We start from the raw sequence: 24,369 nt of genomic DNA, 5'->3' as shown, positions 1-24,369 counted from the left end.
AGGGGCTCCTCGAGTGCCTCTACTACCTCAGGGTACTGCAGGAGGGCTCCAGCTGTGCTCACCAAGGGTTCAAGGTGTTTTGACTTTAGGCATGCAATTTAAGAGCCAGAATGAAGAGCACAGGCTGTCTAAGGGAAAGAGACTACAGACCAGGTTTACAGGATAACTAGTCAGAGGTTAAACTAGGTTTAAGCACCTGAAGTTACTGCGAATGCATCCTGGGGCTTCCACCAGGAACAAACCACCCTATTTAGAAATCCCCCGCCCCAGTTGTTGTTTTCTTTTTCCAGTGGATGTGGTAAATTCTTATTTGGGATTTCAAGTCCAGGGCTCCCTCTGATAGTTTTGAAAACACCGGATTTTTTTGCCAAAACTTAACCCCTGCTGGCATTTTCATATTTACACTTCAGAGGAAAATCACGTCCTGAGGTCAAGCACAGTCTCCTCCCCTCGAGCTGCAGACACAGGACCTGTGCTCCCGCAGGTAGGAGGTACCTGCCCCATTCTGCACGGGTCTGTTTTGTGCACCAGTTCCAATTAGGTTAATTTTCAACCTATTCTAGAACTGAGCATCTTCTGCTTGACCATCTCCTAGCCCCCAGCTTTTGCTGCTCCCATTTTGCCTTTCTAAACCCCTCTCAATGCCTCACCCCACGGTGAACTGCAGAGACTCATTAGAGAGGAAAGGTGAGTGCTCTCAATCCTGCCACGAGCTGACTTCAGTTATCCCGTGCCTACTTTTTCTCTTCCCTGCCTTGGTTAGGAAATACACATCTGCTCAAGTTTTGATCCATTAGTTGGAAAATTAAGCAATTAATGCAGACAACATCTGTGGACAATGATTTATCAAACACGGGTTCAGTAACCAAAGTGTAAATTGAAGCCAACTTCAAGAGCTGGAGGCTTAATATATCTTCAGGAAAAAAGAAGGAAATAAAAAGAGAGAGAGAATGACTCTTCACAGAACCTAAACCTTCTGGCAATTACAAATGGGAAGATATTTAGAGGTGTGATGAAGAACAAAGAAGAAACCATTACAGCAGCCTAGAAAGGCTAGTTTTATTTTAATCACTGTGGAATGATGCACTGGTTTAAGAAATACACCGTTGCAGCAATGGTCTAGTGATCTGACTTTGTATATGCTACTGAATTTAAGCTATGTGATACAAATCCTGTAAATAGTCAAAATTTAAAAGTGGTTTTGAGGAAAAAATACAACATTATTGGAGGACAACGATACCTCTTATAATCAAAGGTAATTCTGAATGTGATTTTGTGTTATCTTGATTAAACAACCATCTTGTGGACTTTTGACAAGTTTCATTAAGAATAAATTACATTTTCTCTCCTGCAAAATTAAGAGAGCACTAGAGGGAATCATCAGTCCTCACTAATCTTATCAAAGATTATATCAATATTTGATAATTTTATATCAGTAAGCCTCTCATGCAAAATACTGCAGATCTTTTACACTTATCTGCTCTTAAGAAACAAGAGCAGCTAAAAATGCCAACAGTAAATACTTGTGGCATTAAATAACCTGTGTTTTTGATGGTAAATATGAAAAGGTTTGTTGGGTGACAGCTGAAAGACGCCTTCATCTGCACCACCACGTTTCAATGCTCCTGTGATGTTCCTTACCACAGAAAGCTGGGAATTTAGGCACTCCTGCCCAATAATCCTGTTCCTATTGTTATGATCCAGTTATTAAAATTGTTAGAAATGCCTCTACCCGAATTAAGGTACAAACAAGACCAGATGCCAAAGTCAATAGTATGGGTTTTGTTCAGTGGCAAATGTGAGACAGAGAGAGAAAGAAAGAAACAGGAAAAAGGAGGCGGGGGGGGAGAGGGAATAGAAAAAAGAGTGTGACAGAGAGAGATTAAAATAGAAAAAGTATCACCGCTCCATGTCACCTGGCTGCATCCCGTCGGTCAGGTTCTTCTGGTCTTCTTGGTGGGGAGGGTTTCCTAAAAAACATAGAGTCCAATGGATTAATATACATTCAGGAGATGCCCAGGTACCTCCCATGGAGCGGAGGGGGGAAGCTTTGCAGTCTCTTGTAACAGACTCTGGATTTGTTGGATCAGTTGGATCAGGTGCAGTGCTCTGGTAGTGGAAGGCCTCAGGAATGAGTCTGGGGGCGCTTTGGGGGTCTTTGGTGGTTTATGACCCTTCTCAGCTGCCTCTCACGTGAATGTCCTGTGTGTACGTGGTCTTTCCGGGGGTCAGGGTGTTACTCCTTCGGTTTGGTGTGGAGAGATTTCACCATCACACACCCAAAACCTTTCTCCTCCACTACCCCCTGAGCCCAGCCAGGGCTGATTCTTAACACACATAAATTCTTCTTTCCTGAGCCTTGTTTACTTCTCCTCAGACGTGAGATGATTAGACAGTAGCCTTATCTCAAGTCCCCAGTCACAGTCCAAATTCCAGTCGGGCTTCGGTGGTCCCAGACAGGCAGTTGCTTCCTTGTAGTTTGACAAAAAGTCTTTCTGTGATTTTGACAATGTTTAAGACATTACCGACATTTCAGTCCATCACAACTATGGAGGATGCTAACAACAGGAAAATAACAAAGAGGATTACAACTTTGCCTTCATCTACAGAAAAAAAAAATAGTACCGAATAATTTGGCTGTTTAATTCACTCTACAAAAGTTCCTGGCTTTTGGGTTTGTTGAAGATTTTGGTTATTACTTCCAGTGTTCTGCATGGTAGTCACATAATTTTTAGAATACTTTCGTGACATTACTAATGAGTTTGAGAGCTTCAAACCAACCAATTTGGACACTAATTCCTACACATTCCTATTTAACCATAATGTCTTTTTTTTCCAATTTCAATCAAGCGCTTCATTCAAAATAATCTTTGTAACCCCTTACTTGGGACTCTGTCAGCAATTAGAGGCACTGGTAATGCAAGCCACAGGTATACCCATCACCTTCTTGTTCTTTGTAGACACATAAATTAACCCTCCTCCTCATAATGTGCATATTGTTGCTCATTCTGTCCCCATATTTTCTTCTAAATTAAGACTAAACTGGATAGCTTCATTTGGCATGGAGGAACCTCCAAGTAAAACACTAACCAGACAAGGAAAAAGTAGAACTCTGCCTTTAAATTGAGATCCAAAAGTTTTCTACCCATTTGAATAGAGCAGGAAGATTCCTACTCCATAACAGACATATCAGATATCATTACACAGGGCAATTTAAGGGGCAAAGGTCTTTGTGAGGCATTGAGTAAAATACAGGTTTGGTCATGCTCAAACTATAAGCTCACTGAGCTCACACACAGTGAATAATTTTACCTGGGAGAGGACAAATAGTCAGAGCTAGGTCCAAAACACAGCAGTGTCACTTCAGGGTGTTCTTTTTATCCACTGCACTGGGGTTGGTCTCTTCTGCCATGTCTCAAGCGAGAGGATGAGAGGAAATGGCCTTAAGTTGTACCAGGGGAGGTTCAGATTAGGTATTAAAAAAAAAATTCCCTGAATAAATGGTCAGGCATTGGAATAAGTTGCCGAGGAAGGTGGTGGAGTCACTGTCTCTGGAAGTGATCAAGAGACATCTGAATGTGGCACCTGGGACATGGTTTAGGGGTGATTATGGAAGTGCTGGGGTGACCTTGAAGGTCTCTTCCAACCATCATGACTCTGATTCTGTGTGACACAGGTTGTAGGACGAGCTCAAGAGCAGATTTGGAAATGCACACTGTAGAGCCAGGGCAGACCACTGTGGAGCCCATGCAGGGCTGGGGGGGAAGCACAGCATCCCAGGAAGGCAGGGAGAGTTTGGCCCTGGGCTCCAAGCCAACACAGGTATCACCAGTTACCTCACAAGCAACAGCTCATCTTTCTGAAAGGCAGCAGCTCCCAGCTTGTGATAAGTTCCTACCAGCACACTTCACCTCTCATTTGGGTTAATTAATATCCACCACCTGTCTCTGGAAAGCTGCCAGCCTCAGCACAGTGCAGTTAACTTCCCTTCAGGCTTCTCTATGTAGCAGATGAGCTGCCAAAGCAGGTGTTTGCACAGCTTTATAGTGAACTACATGTCAATCCCCCAACTGCAGAGAAAATCCTACAGTGTTTAATTTGGCCTTTGGACGGAAATCAGAGTATAACAATGCCTGCAGAAACTTCTATGAAGTAACTCCTACATGATGCAACTGATAAACAGAATCCAAACAAAAATACATAGTACAATGTGACACGTTTGTTGTAACAGGGAAACCTGGACAGAGTCTTCTGGAAAAGAAATGAGAATTCTTGCCTTAGAAGGGAATTTTTGATAAATTTATGCTGAGCAAAGATAATACACAATGAAACACCTCTCCTTGGGGAAGAGTCTTAGGCTTTTATCCTATTTTGTACATTCCTACAAAATCATAGAATCAAAGAATGGTTGGGTTGGAAGGGACTTTAAAGATCACTCCATTCCACCCCCTGCCATGGGCAGGGACACCTTCCACTAGCCCAGGTTGCTCCAAGTCGCATCCAACCTGGCCCTGGACACTTCCAGGGATGGGGCAGCCACAGCTTCTCTGGGCAACCTGTGCCAGGACCTCCCCACCCTCACAACCAAGAATTTCTCCCCAGTATCCCATCTAACGCTGCCCTCTGGCAGACATTCCCCCTTGTCCTGCCATTCCAGGCCCTTGGAAAGTCTCTCTCCATCTTTCTTGCAGGCTCCCTGCAGGTCCTGGAAGGCCACAGTTTGGTCACCCCAAAGCTTCTCCTCTCCAGGCTGAACAATCCCAACTCTCCCAGCCTTTCCTCCCAGCAGAGCTGCTCCAGCCCTCGGATCCTCTTGGGGCCTCCTCTGGACTGGCTCCAGCAGCTCCATGTCCTTGCTGGGCTGTTCCCAGGGCTGGAGCAGCTTTGCAGGGGGGTCTCCCCTGAGGGGCAGAGGGGCAGAATCCCCCCCTGCCCTGCTGCCCACGCTGGGGGATCAGCCCAGGGCACGGGGGGTTTCTGGGCTGGGGCAGGTGCCCACTGCCCTGGGGAGCCTGGTCAGTGCCCAAACACCCTCTGGGGAAAGAACCTCTTTCTAATACCCAGCCTAAACCTCCCCTGACACAGCTCCAGTCATTCCCTGGGGTCCTGTCCCTGGTCCCCACAGAGCAGAGCTCAGTCCCTGCCCCTCCTCTGCCCCCCCTGAGGAAGTTGTAACTGCAGTGAGGTCTCCCATCAGTCTCCTCTTCTCCAGCTGAACACAAAGTGCCCTCAGCCGCTCCTCACACGGCTTCCCCTCAAGGACCTTCAGTATCATCATGGCCTTCCTTTCGATACTCTCTAGTGACTTAATGCCTTTTTTATACTGTGGTGTCCAAAACTTCCCCTAGAACTCAAGGTGAGGCCGCCCCAGGGCAGAGCAGAGCAGGACAATTCCCTCCCTGATGCCCCCAGGACAGGGATGTCTCTCCTGGCTGCCAGGGCACTGCTGACTCATGGCCAACTGCCCACCCACCAGATCCCCCAGGGCCCTTTCCCAGCACTGCTTTCCAGCATCTCATTCCCAGTCTGTCCGTCCATCCGGGGTTGCCCCATCCCAGGGGCAGAATCCAGCACTTCCCCTTGTTGAACTTCCTATGCTTGGTGATTCCCAGCCCTCGGATCAGTCCAGGTCTCTCTGCAGGGCCTCCCTGCCTTCCAGGGACTCAACAGCTCCTCCCAGTTTGGGGTCATCTGCAAACTTGCTCAGTGTCCCTTCCAGTCCTGTGTCCAAGTCAGTGATGGAGATGTTGGAGAGCACAGGGCCCAGATGGAGCCCTGTGGAGCCCCACTAGGGACAGGTCACAGCCTGATGTCACCCAGTCACTGTCACCCTCTGTGCTTGACCCGAGAGCCAACATCTCACCCAGCACAGGATGTGTCTATCCAGCTGTGGGATGGACAGTTTGTCCAGAAGGATCCTGGGAGAGACAGGATTGAAAGCTTCACTGAAACCCAGAGAGATCACATCAACTGGCTTCCCTTGTGTTCTAGGGTTTGGGGATTCCATGTCTTGCAAAGTTCCCGTTCCCACAGTCTGTTCCCACGCCTTGGCTACCAAGGGCCGGCCACAGGCCAACAACTCACGGACCTGTCTGTACACACCTTGATCAACCAGGGGGGTCACCTTGTCAGAGAAGGAAGCAGGACTTTCCTCTCCTGAAGCCCTGCTGGCTGTGACCAGTGACAGTGCTGGCTTTCAGGTTTTTTTCAATACTTCCAGAATAATCCTCTCCATACCTTTACCAGGCACTGAAGTAAGACTGACAGGCCTGGAGTTTCCAGGGTCCTGCATCTTGCCCTTCTTGAAAATCAGGACAACATTCACCAGCTTCCAGTCAGCCAGGACCTCTCCTCCATTGAGACAGCATCACTGAATGCAAGAAAAAGCAACTGTGTAGAGTCAGGATAACTGCAGAATTCCTCCAGAACCAATCCCTGATGCAAAGCACCACCTCCTATCAACTACTGACTCACAAGAAATATCCCTCTGGACTTTTCCAGTCCAGAAGAACCCTGGAGACATAACAAGGACCTGCTCCAGCATCCTTTCCTCTCTATGTCCCAGACAGTCCCAGGCTGATACCTGGGAACATATGTCCCAGTGTTTGTGAGCTTTAGGAAATCATGCTGATGTAAGAATGAATGAGAATGAGGCAAATAAATTCTGCAAAATAAAATCACTTTCCCTGAAGTTCACACATTTAGTTTTGTCATGAAAACTTTCTAAAAGCATCACTGGGTTTTATTTTATGTACCAAAGAGCAAGCAACTACAATTTTTTAACTACCTTTAAGGCTTGCAAGAAACTGACAAACATTTACTTTCACTGTAAAAAATTAAGTTTTCTGAGTCAACTGTGTATTATATATTTGTCTTAATTGGGCTGATTTTAGCCTCCTTTAATTTTGTCTAATTTTTTAACTTGGACTTTTATTTGTTGCAGAGTTTCTCATAAAAATCTGCAAACAAAGTACAAACTGTGGTTAATGGGCTATGCATAAACCTTCTCTTTTCCTTTATCTTTCTTACCATCTGCTTTGGCTGTTTTATTATCAGCCTGTAAGCTAATAATCTATCTACTTTATTTCCTATCTCACTTGGAAAAAAAAGATGAAGAAATCCACAAGAGCTTTCAAACTCCCTGTTTTCTCTGAGTTTTCTCTGAGCAGTGCCTTATGGTCCAATCTGTTTCATGCTCCCATTTTCTCCATCACAAAATCACGACTTCCAATTCCATTAAAAAAACCCCCTTTGGATATCCAACACCCTTCTTTCCCCCAGGAAAATGTCAGGGCAGCAATTGCAAGATCAAATCAATCTATTTTACCCTACTCCCCCATTGCTACTAAGCAAAACTAATTCTTTCTCTCCCCATCATTCCTATTTCCATCTTTACTGAGTATGGATTTGATGTAAATACAACTACGGATTTGCAGACAAAAAATGGAGTATTTATGTCTTATCTATCCACGTAGAAGTATTTAACAGCAGTATTTTCTCTGTGCACTACAGTCTCATATGTGCTTTGATAAAGCTGTTCCTTCTCTTTCAGTTAGGGCCAGCAAGTTTCTGGGCATCTGTATTTTGGTATGTTCCATCAAACAAGTATTATTTGGACATTAATCTAATTAAATTCCCTCATTTTGTCTAAAATACCATTAAAAACCATAAGCATTCTTTTCTGAGCTAGGCCAGTACTGCATATGACCAATAGGACAAGAGTGAGAAACAGGACCAAGTTCTTCAAAACTCAGTGAAAAACCCCTTAAATTCAGTGCTTTATGGAATACAGCCATTGCTAAGCAGTTTAAGGAAAAGTTGCATCATGGTCTCTCCTTTCTATTGAAGCTACTATTTTCAGAACTGACAGTTGGATAGCATTTGTTCTTTATAATGGAATGAATGACTTGAGGAGAAGTTGGGAAAGCCAGGAGCAAGAAATAGGCTTTATTTAATGAGGATGAATTTGTGAGACATGATCACAAAGTAAGTAACAGTTAACCACTGAGCCGAGAAACTTCTTTTGGATCCTCTGCAGATTTCCTTGCAGAGCTGCTGTTCTTGTGCCTAAGCTCTGCAGAGACTTTAATCCATTTTGCACCCGAAACAGGGCATGTGAGTGAAATTATTATAGTTTCAAATGCAAGCTCAGGGGAACTTAGCCTGGTGCTGAAAACTGATCCTGAACTGAGCAAAAAAAGAAAAACAAAGCTTGCATAGACATTCTGAGGTGCACGTCTGTCTCAAGCATGCTGTGTACAAAAGGCACCTGGTAGGTTCTGTTATGAGCCCATGTATTTATTAGCCTTAACCAGGTTTGTTTTCCTACTTTCTTGTGCTCTCACATACATTATAGCACTTCTACAAGCAATCAGTACACCAACAGGGCTGGCTGTTTCCCACGTTTTCTGATTTACTATTTGTTTTATAAACCAAAACAAACCTATCTGAACAATTTGTATTTATTTTTTTAGTTTACTCTCAGTAAACTTATGTGATAAAAAGAACTTCATCTTCCCACGTACAGAAAATATAGAGAGAAGAGTGCGTATACCTGCTCCGAGCCACTTAGAAGTCCACAGAAAGACTACAGGCAACATTCATCTCTCCTAACTGGAATGATTTAAAAGTTGTCTGGTCTAAGGTAGCTGCAGAGACCTCCACAATCAAACACAATTCTGTCTTTGAGCATGATTCATCACTCTCTGCATGTACCAATCTCTCCCTGTCGACTATAAAGAGGACCCAGATGGGTAGTTGAGGTCAGGGAGCCAACTTTTAAGACTGTTGTGGTTAAGTAATATCCATTGCTGTTGACTGAGACAGAATGGATCCTGACAGAAATCAGGGAGGACTCTGTGGCCAAGAAGGGCTATGATTTCTGAATCTCCAGTCCTGTCCCTCAGCCAGGAAAGACCGTCATTCTTTGTCACAGACAAGCTTACATTTAATGGAGTCCTAAAGCAGCGTGCCAGTCAAGGGAAGAACAAACACAAAATATGTCAGTTAATTTTTAGAAAGGTCAATTAATGTACAGGTTGACTCTATTTCTTCTTCTAGAGGCATTAACATCTATTACTTTTCCCTTCTAATTAATCGACATTCATACCATGTTGAGTGAAGCACACACAGCCTGTAAACAAGGCACCAGACAAGTGCTATGACACCTGGATGGGTCCCACACCCAAATTCACACAGCAAATGCTTTTACTGCAATTGCTTTGTCGCTTAGTGCTACAATACTAACATATTCTTCTCATGCCAAGCAAGTTGTTACTTAATAGTAAGCAGTACCACTTCTAGGATTAACTAGCTGTGGGCCAGAAGACAAAAAGGGCCTTCTCCAGCCTGTTTTCCCATCCCAATGAGAATGCAGGCTGGTGTCATTCCTACGTTACAGTACTTTTGTTCACAGAAAGGCAGGAAAATAGGAAGCAGCAACACCTTTCACTTTACACACTCCATCTCCACAAAAACACTCAAAGGATAAGAGCAAAGGGCAACTCCATGAAATCAGCACTCACTAGACACTAACCATGTCTTTGCTAGGCTTCAGTTCAAGACAGTTTAAGCTCTGATTAAGCATACAGCACACCCTTGTTAGCTATTGACTTTTTAGAGTCTACAACTGATACACTTGTCTGTCTTTATCTCTCTTTTGTCCAGTTTTTCAGGTCTGTTGTACACTAAAACCTGGCAGCAATAAAGCTGTCACTCCTGTGATCTCACTTGACACAGGTTTTGCCTTGCTCGGTGTTCCAGGCTGCAGTTCTGCACTGCTTTTCCCACTATGCCAGTCGAGTTGCTTCCATCCAGCTCAGCTAAAAGCACAGCTGCTTAAATGCAGAAACCTTTAAAAGAAACCTTGGAAGCAGTTCAGAAGCAATCTTTCTGCCACAAAATTCTTGCTAGCAATTGAGAGTTTCAAAACTTCTCCCTTGTCTGGATGGATGGATGGATAGATAGACAGATAGATAGATATCGTGCATCTGTATTACTGTTTTAGTTAATCCCCACAGTGCCCCACTCACCACACTCAGATCACCCAAGGGAGAAGTCTCAGAACTCATGAACTGGGCTTATTTTGGAGGAACTTAAATGAGGTGTGCTTCACCTCCTGCTGCTGTCAATTCAGTTCAAGGGCCCACAGCAGTGGTAGCTCTAAGTAACCTCACCAAAACAGATGTAATCCTGTGGCACCCTACCACATGCCAGTATGGACACTGTCAGACAGTCCTATCTGTGTTCCTGGCTTGGGAGTCATTCTCCTTCCAGAATCTTGCCACTTTTAAAAGGAGGGAGCCCCTTCAAACACTGTCCTCTTTCTCCTGTTTTATCCTGACAGAGACAGGCGAGATGTCATCTACTCCCCTCTACTTAATTACAGGCTGTGAAATATTAGCCTTTATTATTTTCCTCAGGAGAAAAAACACCCCTGCAGAATACTGGGGAAAGAGAAATGAGGCTGTCTTCCCCTGACTAAAATAATTAACAACAATGGAGCTCCAGACTTGTCAGTCAGCCCAGCTGCAACCAGGAAAAAAAGCAGGGACTGAGACCCCAATTTCATAATAGCAACTGTGGATATTGATGTCCACTCATCCCAAGGAGTGACTGATTCTCAAAAAATGATTGCTCCAAGCTGAGTAAGAGCTTGGCAAGGTCTAAGATGACAGAACTAAGAAAAGTCATACTGTTAAAACATACTGCTTTCATGGAAAAAATTTTCCAAACAAGCAGAAATTTTAAATGCAACAGAAGCCCTAGCAAACGTGAAGCTAATCTTTAACCTCTCTGGTCTTGATTCACATAATTATAATTGTGTTAAATGCAATGCCCTTTGATTCAAAAATATCAACATTACTGTAATGGAAAAAGTAATTAGTTTTTTTAATTAATGAGAGGCTTGAAAATGCACGAAAGGAAGCATTAATTTCTGTTTTTCTTGAGCTATTAAAACAATTGGATAAAAATATCATGTCAAGGTCTAGTCCTTATGGCTCTGCTAAAAATTACGCTTTAAGGTACCAAATGCAAATATTTGCATATCAAGAAATAATCATCCAGCTGGACAACCTAAATGCTTATCTCTTACTCCCTAAGGGTAAAGAAAAACCGTGGCATACAACAAAACCAGCTCAGCACAGCTAGTGAGAAGAAGAGCACTTTGTGCCACGGCTGCTGTAGCTGGTGCCCCATCGCCCACGGCAGCGCTGGTTCCACCAGCAGAGCCTCAGCACAGACCTGCAGGGCAAAGGACAGGCCCTGTTCACACCTAGAGATTAATCTCTCCTGATATTAGGAGCTTGCAATGTAGACATTTACATCTGAATTTGTAACCTATAGATGATGGCACTTCTAAATTCAAAATATTCTAGCTGTTGGAATAGAGAGCATGGGATGGGACGTTACGTTCACAAAACATCTATTTCTGATCATTAACCATAAGGGAACTAGAGATTACCAATTCATCTTTGTAAGAATAACTCATAAAATTGTTCTTTTTTTTGGTTTTAACTAAATTCTGAATATGTTTCCCCCGCTCCAACTGTATTTCAGTCTGATGATGGTGTAAGTTTTTACAACATGAATTTTTTGCAAAGAGGTAAGTACCACTGCAATTTACTGCATATTCTGCTTCTCCACAATCCAAAGGAGGATTGTTTCTTAGACCAAGGTTACCTTTGCACTAAAATGCCCGTTCTGAGAGAACGGGCTTTTCTACCACCAAAGCTCAATACAACCCATATTAATTCTGGAAAACCATCTCTCCTAATGCAGATACTGAAAAGCACTCTGGGGATTACAAAATCAAAGAAGCTTCAAAACCATCCAGAAAAGCTTTATAATATTTTCAGGAAGTATACCTGATTAAAACAAAGATTTAAAAATGCAAATTCTTAAGGAAAATAATTCTGTACAGTGTGCAAGGTTGAAAATAATTTAAGCGTGGCAGCTTAGTTTTACAGAATCTCCCGTGTGGGACCAAACTACTCCTCAGTGTAAGTCACTAAGTTCTATGTCATGATCTTACTTTAAAACAGGCAATTTATCTGTTCAAAATAAGTAATTCAACTGGAGAACACAGGGGTACAAGAGCTAGTATGGACTTATTCACTGAGCCAAGTTAAGGCAAGCACAGCTGCCACCACAGAGTGACCTATCCCTCTAAAAAACTGTCTTTTGACTGTTTTGAGAGAAGAGACATCAGGAAGTTCTGTGTACAGGATATTCACTTTAGTGCTCTCTTGAATTCAAGAAGGTAATTGAAAGGCTCAAAAATCAAAAATTCCATAGCTGTAGTATGAGTATTCAGTACTGAAGGTTAACAACAATAATTTTAGAAGCTAAATAAGGAGCTAAACATTTATCATCAATAAAATATTTGTAGATTCTCTCCACTTGGCTGAAGAAGTGAAGGAAAAAGAAGGAAGAAAGAAGAGAGGACTACAGGTTAATGATGTATTTAAAACGAGAATTAGGAATTCATGTTTCTACTTGCATTTGTTAGATTATTTCATATGTTACAATATACTGTGCATCACAGCTCTGGATCTCCAATTCTAAGATTGCCCCTATGATTTAACACTTTAAAAGTGATCTTGGCAAGTCTGCCGACAAGGGAAAACAATGCCAAGAAAATAAATGTCATTGATTAAACTTGAAAACAAAAGGGTTTGGGTTCCTTCAACACACAAAGGGAACTCAGGTGCCACAGCAAAAAGAAGACTTGAAAATTAGGTGTTGCTTCAGTAGGTGTATTAATCAGGTACATTAAGCAGCTACACTGTGACACAGATCTTAGACTTTATGCGTTTGCGCCAATGACAGAAACAGTTTAAACTCTTCTGTTCCAAACAAAGCCAGCCTCACTGTCCCTAATCTCCAATTATAATGCTGTCCTCTCCCTCATCCTACAAAGGAAAAAATGGACAAGATAATTAGAGATTCCAAGAACTTTTTCAAATGAAACTTGAAAGTTAAAACTTTGAAAACAGGATGTTTGGTTGCAGTGCTTCAGAGCACATCAACAGCCCTCCCACACCCAAGAGCAGAACAAGGAACAGTAACTAAATCCACAGAAAGAGGACTCAAATGCCCTAATATCCTGAAGAGACACTTGCTCCCTCTCACTAAAGGCAGTCATGATTTCAGGGTTGGAAAGTCCATCTCAAACTGAATTGTAGCTGCCCCATCTACTCTCTGTCTAAATAGTGGTCTAGGCACAAAACAAGACAAATATAAAAACCTGCAGTAAGTTCTGCAATTAATCTGTTGCCTGTAATGATTATTCTGTGTTTGCTCATGGAAAGACCATGTCTTCTGTAATCACTCAGTCTCTGCTATTGTGGATGCACCCTTGGATTGATTGGATGGATGGATGGATGGATGGATGTGTCCCACACATAGGCCTGTCTCACCTGGCCATCCTATTGTAGTTTCCTAGCTGGAGTTGTGTGGTTTTAAAAAAGAAACATCTGAAGAACAATATGACAATAGCATTTTTTATGATTATATGAGGAGCATTGGAGCATTCATTTGGAATACACAGAGCCCACAACCCTCAAGACATTACCAACGAAACTCTGGTGTTCTGCCTTTTCATGAGTCTACATTTAACACTGAACTACTGCAGCCACCTGTGTGGGATGGGCTGGAAGGACTAGGACCCAGAGAGGAATCACTCCAGGGACATAATGTGTACGTGCAGAGTTCTATTACACGCAGCCCCCCTGCCACCGAGACAAGGGAATTGCAAAACTGAATCTGGCTTTAACAAGGCTGGACCATGACAAAGTGTGTAGTGACTGTAAGACAACGTGTTTGGGACAGCTACAGCTGGGGACAGGAGACAGGACACAGAAGAATCACAGAATCACAAGATGGTTTGGGTTGGAAGGGATCTCAGAAATCATCTGGTTCCAACCCCCCTGCCAAGGGTAAGAGACAGCTTCCAATAGAAGGAAAGTGTTCTCTTGAAAACCCCAAAGTAATTTATTACTCCTTCAACTTCCCTGGATTCAGGCCTGTGTCACAGCTAACACTAAGGTAAGACACCTGCTGGGCACCAAAATGACACCATGCACTGACGAGGTTTTCCTGATACAACCAAGGCAGGCTGGTGCTGCTGAAAGCCTTTGGGAACCAGACATAAACCATATGAAACCCAAACAGAGCTGTGGAGGGCACAGAAAAGGGAGGGCAGGATTGCCCCTGCTCATTCCCCGGAGCAGCTGCATGAGAACCAATAGTATCAAGCTTGGATTTCTGATATTACATCAAGAGAATCCAACTGGAGCAAAAAGGACAACTTGGAGCACACTCTCACAGAAGTACAGCAGTAGCCAAACATCACTGTGTACTGATGTCATCCCATAATGTATTCTATTGTATACTTCACACTACTCCAATGACTCCCTAAATAATGGAATAAATGCATAACACAACTGACACAAATTTTATCTTGCATTCATCCAGCTCTAGTTCAGTGGAAAAATAATTTTGTTTCTTTGTCTGAAATACTGGAAAGGAACTGTGTATTTCAACTTAATTGCTACTGCAGTTTTCAGGAGCATTTCTTATATATCCAAAATACATGCTCCCACATTAAGTTTTCATAAAATATTGAAATGTGTGAAGAAACAGACTTGTGCTTTACTTCTTTTTCTAAGAGTTAACTTAGACATTACCTTACAAAGTGCCTCAGACCCTGGGCCACTTCCCCACTGCTATATTTAATGAGAATACTTAGTTTCAATATTACTTTACAGCATGTTCAATCTGACATGTCTCCAATTCATAAAACTACAAAAGGTGATTATTTCATAAAATGACATTGCCTATTAAAAATGAAAGAAATACAATTTAATTTGAATTATATTACTAATTTACATCTACATATAGTTTATTAACTGCTGCTGGCTTCTCAGTTGGGTAGGCAAGATAGGAAATGTTTCAATTTATGTAATAATTAGAACAAGACCAGGGGTTCTTTAAAGTGCGTTTCTTCTCTAAAGACTGACTTTTGAGACAGAGGTCTGGTAGATTCCATATTTCTCTCCTAAACATTGAGAAACAGTTTGTGTTAAAAGTGAAAGTACTTTTTCTAATTTTGAATACTGTAACTTCCATCGAAATCCAGCTAGGTTTGTTACTTCTCATATTACTGAAACCAAACTATTTCTGGGGGAAAGAAGTGTCTCTGGTTACAGATACTGGGCTCATTTAAAGTCTGGTCTCAGTGACTTAAAAAAGAATAATCACACTCAGGAAAATACAGTGTGTCCTTCACCAGAATGTTTGTTTTTCACAGATGGTTTGGATTGGTTTGCTCCATCATGGAGAAGCAGTATTTGGCTTTGTAATTGAGATTTTTACTCAGGTTCTCCATGAGGAATAATTTACAATGAGATTCAAAAATTCATAGTATTTAGACAGGTAATTTGAGAAAGCGTGAACATAACAATAAAATTAAAGGTTACTTTTCCTGGATCAGCAGGGATTTATTCCATAATTGACCTTTCATCTTTGTATTTATGAATTCAAGAAAACTACCCACATTATTAAAGATAAAACTCCTGTTCAGGCTTTTAGTGACACCTTGGAAAAGCCAGCATAAGGCAGCCCTTCTCCTCCTCACCACCTCACAGCAGGACACCTGGAACTCACACAGCATGTGCTGCTGGACCACTCGCCCTGCTCTGGAAGCAAATGTTTAGAGTACTCTTGACTACGAACTACATAAAAAAGGAGGGAGAGTTTCTAATGGAGAAGCAGTTATTATTTCAGGAGATAACTAACATGCCAATGAATAAGGAAGTTCCTTGTCTCATTCTGTCAGGATGTCACTGCCAGCTACCAAATACCTGCTGGTTCATGCCAAAATGTTCTGCTCGAAGACAGGACTTACATCTTCTTGTGCTTCACTGATGGTTGTTCCAGGTTATTAAATCACTAACATCATACAGAACCCCAGCTGCTCTCAGCCAGCAAGGGTGAGTGCTCCCAGCAGGCCATGATTTTATTTTCTGCCTGCCAGTCCTTTCCTCTGATGCCATCCAACCCTCTGGCTCCCCCACAGCCTACTTCATCCATGACTCTGACAGAGAATCCATCTTTCATTATTTGTGGGACAATTCAAAGGTATTTTCTGTTCTACCTAGCATAATGCCTCTCACCAGAAATCATCTCACAAGAATATTACACGACTCACAGAACACTGAGACTCCCAGAAATTTTAATTCCCACTTTAGTAATTTCTACAGACACTGCAAATTACTGTGATAACTTTGTCAACTTCTCTGCTGATGTGGGTTTTTTTGGGAGAACCCACAATTTGATTGACTTTAGCAAGATGGTTATCCAGTCAGACAGTCCTGTACAGAAACCTTATCAGAGTTGCTCTGCAATCAAGCAGTATAAACAGGAGCATGGACCTGGCCTGTTTAAGCTTGTCAGAGAATCTTCTCGATAATTTTTCAATTAACTCTGCAAAGCCCAAAAGACCTTCTAAAATCTGTTTCAAAACAATGATGTTACACCACCTGAAATCACATTTGGTAGTGCACGGGTATACAGATCTCGGTTAAAAGATCACTTCTGGCAGCCACATTTTCTATATTATCAGAATCCCAGAATGGTTTGGGTTGGATGGGACCTTAAAGCTCATCTCATTCCACCTCCCTGCCATGGGCAGGGACACCTTCCACTAGCTCAGGTTGCTCCAAGCCCTGTCCAACCTGGCCTTGGACACTTCCAGGGATCCAGGGGCAGCCACAGCTTCTCTGGGCAACCTGTGCCAGGGCCTCCCCACCCTCCCAGGGAAGAATCCCTTTGTAATCTCTGATCTAAACCTACTCTCCTTCAGTTTAAGGCCATTAACCCTTGGGATTATCTTCCCCTTGGAAATATCCCCACACACAAACCTGTGATATGTAATCTCTTCATCTAGACAGAAAAAATTTATATATGCCACTTTTGGAGGATGAACCTGAAAGCCCTATCCAACAGAGTGACACAAATAATATCATAGTCCAACTTTTGTCCCTGCTTTTACTTGCCACATTTTCTTGAATAGCAGTATTTCTTTTATCTTAAAAATATTCATAGTACTTGAACATGATGGATATTTCACTTTCCTTTGTTGTGGCTATGCTTTAATTTATTTCTATTTTCTTTTATTTCTCTTTCCCATCTCTTTCATGTAGTTTCTTACGTCTACAATCATCAATTCCTTCAAGACAGCATGATATCCATGCTTAGATTCTCATCATGTAGAGAGAGAGAGGAACTCTATTGTCTGAAAATTACAGCCTTATTTTTACATAAAATCATTTCCCTTTGCATTTAGCTCACCCATGCAGCCAGTATGAATCCTCTCCTCAGGAGACAATCTCAGCTGACAGTAAATGTGTCCAACTCAATGTGATTCCTGATACGTGAGGAATAAAATAAGGTGTTGGCAACCACTGCTACCTTCACCTGCAAGGCTTAAATACCACTTTCTTTACTGTGGACTTGTATAGCACTAGTTTGAAGTCCTGAAACAGCGAGCAAAACACAAGGAGACTTCCAAAATCAAGAAAATAACCTCTCCTGTCTGCCCAAACAAACAAAAAAACCTATCATCATCACTGTGTTCAGCGGTAAATACATGCTTTGGGTTAGTTCCAAGCAAGATAGCCATCCCCAAAGGAATATTTTTAATAGGAGATAATTGCTATGACAACAAAGCACAGTTCAACAGGCAGGTAGTGTAAAATCAAAGCATCAGCTGTATCCCATATCTATCCAAGATTCAGAATGTAAAATAACATTTGTAAAATTCAAGAAGTACTGAGCAGGTAAAAGAACTCATTGCTATTACTTTTACTTTCTCTTCTTTACAATTAACAGTAAGTAACTTTCAAACATTTGTCTTCTGCATAGATCAGGACAGCTTATGTAGCAAAACTTCAATGACATGTCAAAAAACATTGTTAAAGACCCAACACCAAGATCAATCAGGTTTTTAAGCACTTCACGAAACAGTGTTTGGTTGAACAAAAAAACCCAAATAAACAAAAAACAACAGCAGCTGAATTGCTGCAGGAAATCCTAATTCACATCAGTGAAATAGAAATCGGTCTCTGATCAGAGTAGACATAGGACTTGGAATTCTGTTTTTGAAAAATGTCAGAAACTGCAGAAGAAACACAGTAACACTAAACCAAGATTAGCTAAACTGACATTCCAGCAAACCCTCTGGGAGATGCACAGAACACAAACCACATATAAGTGGATGATGGTACATTATTTCATGCTGAAACCAGATGATACTATGGATCCCAACTCTAAGTCAAGGAACCCTTGATGTCACCTTTTAATCCTGCTGTTCTATCACTACTCATCTTGCATCAATATATTTTCAGTCTTGAGATCACTGTTTAATAGCAGATCTTTTCACCACTGACATCTCAGAATAGACTCCTAGAGAGCAGCTGGCTCTGAGCAATCACCATTCCCAAAGAAATCACATCTGCTTCTCCTCACATTTTCTTACCACAGTTTGCTCTTCAACCAAACAAAAAAACCTCAATTAAAATAGTTTTTCCAAATTCTGATTCATTTGCTATGACAAATCTTTTGCATATACCACAGGTCCCTTTTTTGTTTTCCTCAGCAATAACTACTAAACCAGAAGCATCTTAGGAGAAAAATAATGGGGCTTTGAAGATGATAAAAACTTAACCAAACAGGTATTGCTCCAGTCCAAGTTACAGTTGAAAATGCCATGGCCTAATCAGGAATGTTGTATACACACTCCCCACCTTTGGTACAGAACTGTCAGACCTCCCACTGGGGAATCCACTTTGCCCAAGAAGCTTCAAGGATGTCTGTCATTATTACAACAGATGTGACCAATAGCTCTGGACCTGATTTTGTTTGCTCTATGACATGTTGTTGAAGTTGTATTTCTGATTTTGGAGGATGGTACTAAGCAGAAGAAATATTTCCCAGTAGCAATTCTGAAAATCATGAGCATTCCTTAGAATGATTTTTTCTTACATGTTTTTACACGTAAGCAGAATTCAGCCCCCAGCCTGACCTGGTTTTGCAAGCACTAGTACCATGTAAATATTCTTTGGAAAAAAAACCAACAAGTAAGCAAGAGAAATGTGAATGTAGCAAGGAAAAAAAGAAAATACTCTTTCTACAAGCTTATTCAGAGGCTCTAACATTCTGCTTAAACCAACACCAAAGCAGTCTGTCAGCTGTTTCCCAGGTGGCTACATGAGTGTTTCCCCAGCAGTGAACTCAGAGCTTCAGAAACTGTGACTTAACAGTAACCACCACAAAAAGGGGAGCTCACAAAGATGTGGAGAAGCCAAAGTCTGGCATTAGTGCCTTTGTGTAAGATATTCTAGAGACTTAAATATAGACTTAAAATTGGGAAGTTACTCCTGTAAATTAAATTTTTAGATTTGACAATGTGTTTGTTTTCTCGGTACTGCCTTTTTTTTTTTTTTTTTTTTTGCTATTATAGCTACTTAATTCTCTTTCTCATACAGCAAAACTTAGTTTTTCTGTTGCTAAATTAAAGGTGTTTTCTGCATGGCACTTTAGCAGCAAATTCTAAAGCATATTAACTCCAATTGCCACCACTTCACAGCATATACATTGATTACACACAGATTCTGTAGTAAGAAAAACATATATTGATTTTCAGTTGAATGGATGTCCTTGCTTGCTTTAAAAAAACAGTAGGGCTTTTTCCTGCCACTGTCTCCCTCACACAGCTTATGCTTTGAAAGCCACATATGGCCTGAGTAAAAGACAAGAAATGCTAATTAAATACAAATCAGAGATTTAAAAGTAAATCTGAAAATTATTAAAATTCCCAACTTAACAACATCACTGCTAATATGTCTCTATTGCATATAATTTTCTATACTTGCAGTAAAAACATCCTGAAGTAAAGTGAAAGCATCTCAGTCACAGGAAACACTATTATCAAAAGAACAGGAAACAGGCTAGTTTCACAATTAATTGTGTATTTCAACTTCATTACCTCAACTTCTGACCTTATTTCAGGATCTGAAGTTACTGGGGTTTCATTGTGAGAAATAGCTCATGGCAAAGGGTAATACTCAAATATGACTTCAAAACCATTTCAGCTATTTTACCGGAGATGGAACTGTCCTGAGCAAATGAGGAGCACACAGATGCTCCACGAGAAAGGTAATATTGTTTACTTGGCAAAGCTGCTTTGCCTTGTGCCATTTGTTTTTCATAAACACTAACAGAGATAAACTTGTTCCCAGTAACTTTTCAGTCAAGTAGATTATCTTGCCATCAGGTTTTTGCAAAAAATTGCCCTTCCAAAATTAGACAGAACACATGTAAATTACTGCAGAATCAGGACATAAATCAATTTACAACGTCCCATAACTTCTTTACTCCCCATATTGCATTTGCTGACTTCGTTATTCGATGCTTCTTTTTAAGCAAGTGGAAATGTACTCCGCAATCAAAAATTTTTACTGAAAGTCTTAATATGCTGAAAGAATTCTACTTTGAGTATTCAGATGGGGGGGAAGACAAGTCTGGAGCTTTTTTTCCAAATAAAATGAAGGCACAAAGAATAAGAAAGAATAAGAAGAAGCAGAAAGGGTAAGATTTGAAAGCAAGTAAACTCATCTCAACTCATCATTTATTACAAAAAAATAGTTGGTGGGGAGACCAGAGCAGATTTAACAGGCAGCAAGATGCTGTGCACTGCTTAGACATTTTATGCAAATTGGGCCTGATTTTAATGTGGATTGAACACTAGCTGAATAATTGTTACAAAGATGAGGTCTTGGCAAGGAATCTCATAGGTTCCAATGTTAATTGGGTTTTATTTTGGAATCTACAGTAAGACTTTGGAACAAATACACAGCAGAGCTGTGCTATTACATATTAAGCTGGCTTCTTAAAGAGAAATTTTGAAGCCTAATTGAACAGACAGACCCAAGCAGAAGCTCAAATGTAAAAAACTGAAAATGCAGATAACTTAGCAGACATAAGACCTGACACCCACAGCCATCCCACAGAGCACTGTGCCCTTCCCCAAACCCAAGAGGCATCCACTGAGCAACAGGAAGCACAAGCTCCAGCACAGCTGATTCTCCCCAGCTCTCCGTGCACAGGCACCAAAACCCAAAGTGCAGAACAGCTCCTTCTGCACGGGCCACAGCCCCCCAAACCTGGGGCTGCTCTTGTCTTCCAGTTCTGCACTGCTCCTGAAGGATATTGAGTAGGATGGCACTGGCAGCTGTTCCCAGCACGTCTCCAGAGCTGTGTGTCAGCCTGTCTGTCAGGAGTCGCTTTCATTCTTATCTAAGTTTTCCCCACTGCTCTCACTGTTGTCTGATCGTTATTGCAACTGCCAGCTTTGAAATCCCAGAATTTAAAATCATTTTATTACACAATAACCGTAACTCTCTTTTGTACCATCGTTTTCCATTGGTTGGGTAGTTGAAGGCAAGGATTATCTAAAAATGAATGATTAAAGATCAGTCTGCACCAAGTTTTAATCATTTAGTACTGGAATGGAATTTTCTGCAGCTTTTAAATTACACCCAGCTCGCTTTATTTGATCAAAGAAAAAATATCAGTCCTTATAATTGGCATAATGTAATCTATAAACTGTGCTATCACTTACAAGATGCTACAGAAACACCATGCTCAGTTAACAGCTCACAGAGAAGGTGCCAAACCCAGTGCTAAACCGCCTCAATAAACACACACTTCTTTATTCCGAGGAGCACAGGCAGATCACTGCATGGGATGACAGGCTCTGCATACACAGCTGCTGAGGATGGATTATTTAAGTGACACTTAAAGGGCTGCTTTTTCTAGAAGACTCCAAGAAGCTCCCTGTTTCCGTGTGTCAGCTTCCCATTCCCAAACATTGCTTCTGAAATCAGGGATTGGGAAACACCAAAGAGTAAAGTGGTTTTTTTACAAAGGAAGAACATATAAAATAAGACATGTTTCACTTTAAAACAAAAAAGCCCAACAGTGAGAAAGCTGCCATTATCCAATTGTAAGGAATATCCACACTTAAGAAAATGGAAATATTGAAATAAATTTAGAGAAATAGTCCTTTTTTTCCCCCAGTTTTTTAAGAGCAAAATATTGTTCAGCTCACTTGGCACACATTTTGGATTGCCAAGATTGTACCATTTTGAAAAGCCACAAAGTCTTTTTTTGCCTAGTGTTTTGCTGGCAAGACAGTGAAAATTTTTATAAGAAAGTGAATGCAAAGTTAAAAATACAGCAGAAACCTGCAAAAAAAATGAGAAAAGAACCATAAGTAAAATATATTAAGGAGATGAGACACAAAGGCCCATCAGGTAAATTAATACCCATAAAAAAGGTAACACTTTTATTTTGCCTAGGTCTTCTTTACTGAGTAAGCAATGAAAAAATAAACAAAATAAAGAAAAGAGATTTTGAAACCAGCTCTGGTAGTTAGTCAGCTTCCAGTCACAACTTGTCTCTTCCCTGACTGCTTTTTTTCTCTTCTGAATTTGAATACATGACAAAGAGATGGTAATTGGAATAGTGAAGTTACCTAAAAACTACTTAGGAAATCAGAAAGCATAAACATCACCCCTGAGTGTAATAACTAGAGAGCAGAATGCGAATTCTGAAGTGAGAATGTGCTACACAATTCACCTTTCAGAGGACTGTTTACTTAATAGAAAATAATTCATACGTGTCAGCAACTCGAGAGACCAAAATTGTAATCCAAAAGAGATTTTTCCATTTTATCTGAAGTTCAGGTAAAGAGTACAATCATTTTAAAGACTAATATTAAGTCAGAAATTCTAGTGACATTAATGTAAGTAAAGAGGAACGCACACCTGTGACTCATGAATCATGTGACAGTATTTTACTTAGCTCATTAAGTTTTCTTACAGATTTGTACAAAACCAGTGGGTGCTTGTTTCTGAAACATTACACAACAAAAGCCATGTTTCCTACTTTGAGACAAACAGTTGCTCTCCTTTGAAGTATAGGTAGTACTCAGTTTGCACATATTACAAATTTTAGAGAACAGGTCTCTAATATACTTATGGAAATGAGGTAAATTCAACAATATTCAAGCTAAAAAATCCACATCTACAGTTATCTCTAATTACACTTGAGAAACTACAAGTACTATGGAGAATATGAGGGAACAACTGCTCACAGCCTCTTCCAATGCAAGAAGGAGTTGTAGCTACCCAATAGAACTAGAGTTTAGGAGAAACCAAAGGAAATACGTGTCCATGTCACACCAGGTGGATCTCCTTACCTCAGGCCCAGAGGAGATATGAATGAGAAGAGTCATGCAACAAAAATCCACACAGGACTTGTAGGTATCAAACTGCTGCCTCTGGCTCAGAGTCCCTGGGCCACAAATCAGTAGAGGCTGGGACTTGAGAAAACATGAATGTTTAGAATTTCAAATGTTCCTATCAAAATCTAATCCTCTACCAGGATGCACGTGCAGATATGATCAGCATCCATATGAAACACACTCTGATTCTTTTGAGAATCACAAATCATCAGTACAGAGAAAGATGACAGGGAAAATGGTCATTTGTTGGAAAGGGTGATAAGTTCAGCAAGAGAATGCCCATCAGGCTTTAATTAGATGTTATCAGAATATATCAAAGACGCAGCCATGTTCCACAGGAAGATTATAGGGAATGTCCATCACAACAGAAATGCTAGCAGAGACTATCTAAATCTAGAAAACACTAAAAATCACTGGCCAGAAGAGAGTAGGATGAGCAAATCTGGAGGGATCAGCAGTTATTGAGATGCAAAAGTGTGTTAAATAAGTAAGAGAACATGTTTGTGATGGCACTGAGCTGTTTACAAATAATGGGCATTTACACTTCAGTAATTCTGCTCTTCCGTCTTAGAGCGAAAATTGATTATGTGTCATCAGAATGACAGATTACAGCAGCTGTTGGTAAATTTACAGCAATATCAGATTACTGAGATCTCAAAATATTTTTCATCTAAATAAGGAGACTTTAAAAAGTCCCACTGAGTCTACACTGTGTCCCAAGGAGTCTTTTCTATCTCACTGCAGGCTCTGTGCAGCATTTAAGGCTGAACTGTTTAATACAAAAAGCTTATGTACATTTAATATGTATGTTCATGTATGTTTAATACAAAAAGCTTATGGGAGTTCAAAAGTCACATGGAACTTCTTAAACTTTTTGCATGGCCATGCACTTGCCCATGAATTACACAGGTGGCTGTGCCAGCCTGACAACTGCCTTGCACTGCTGCCAGGACACAACACAGCATCAAGCCATCCCACAAAATTAATCTTTAAATTGA

At 41.1% G+C, this 24,369-nt stretch overlaps 1 long non-coding RNA gene across 1 annotated transcript in view; it reads right to left on the bottom strand.

Annotated features, from left to right (window-relative positions):
* Positions 1-1,850: 1,850 nt before the first annotated feature.
* Positions 1,851-24,369, bottom strand: part of LOC113996418 — a 34,797-nt gene continuing 12,278 nt past the window's right edge. Inside the window, exon 3 of the long non-coding RNA XR_005564847.1 lies at positions 1,851-2,558. This is a non-coding gene — a long non-coding RNA (uncharacterized LOC113996418). The remainder of the gene's footprint in view (positions 2,559-24,369) is intronic.

This window comes from Pipra filicauda, unplaced genomic scaffold (genome assembly GCF_003945595.2).
Source record: "Pipra filicauda isolate LSUMZ 115617 unplaced genomic scaffold, ASM394559v2 scaffold371_size1224239_pilon, whole genome shotgun sequence".
In the NCBI taxonomy this organism is placed as follows: Eukaryota; Metazoa; Chordata; class Aves; order Passeriformes; family Pipridae; genus Pipra; species Pipra filicauda.
Note: the sequence above shows the minus strand (reverse complement) of the source record. Positions and strands in the feature narration are given on the sequence as shown.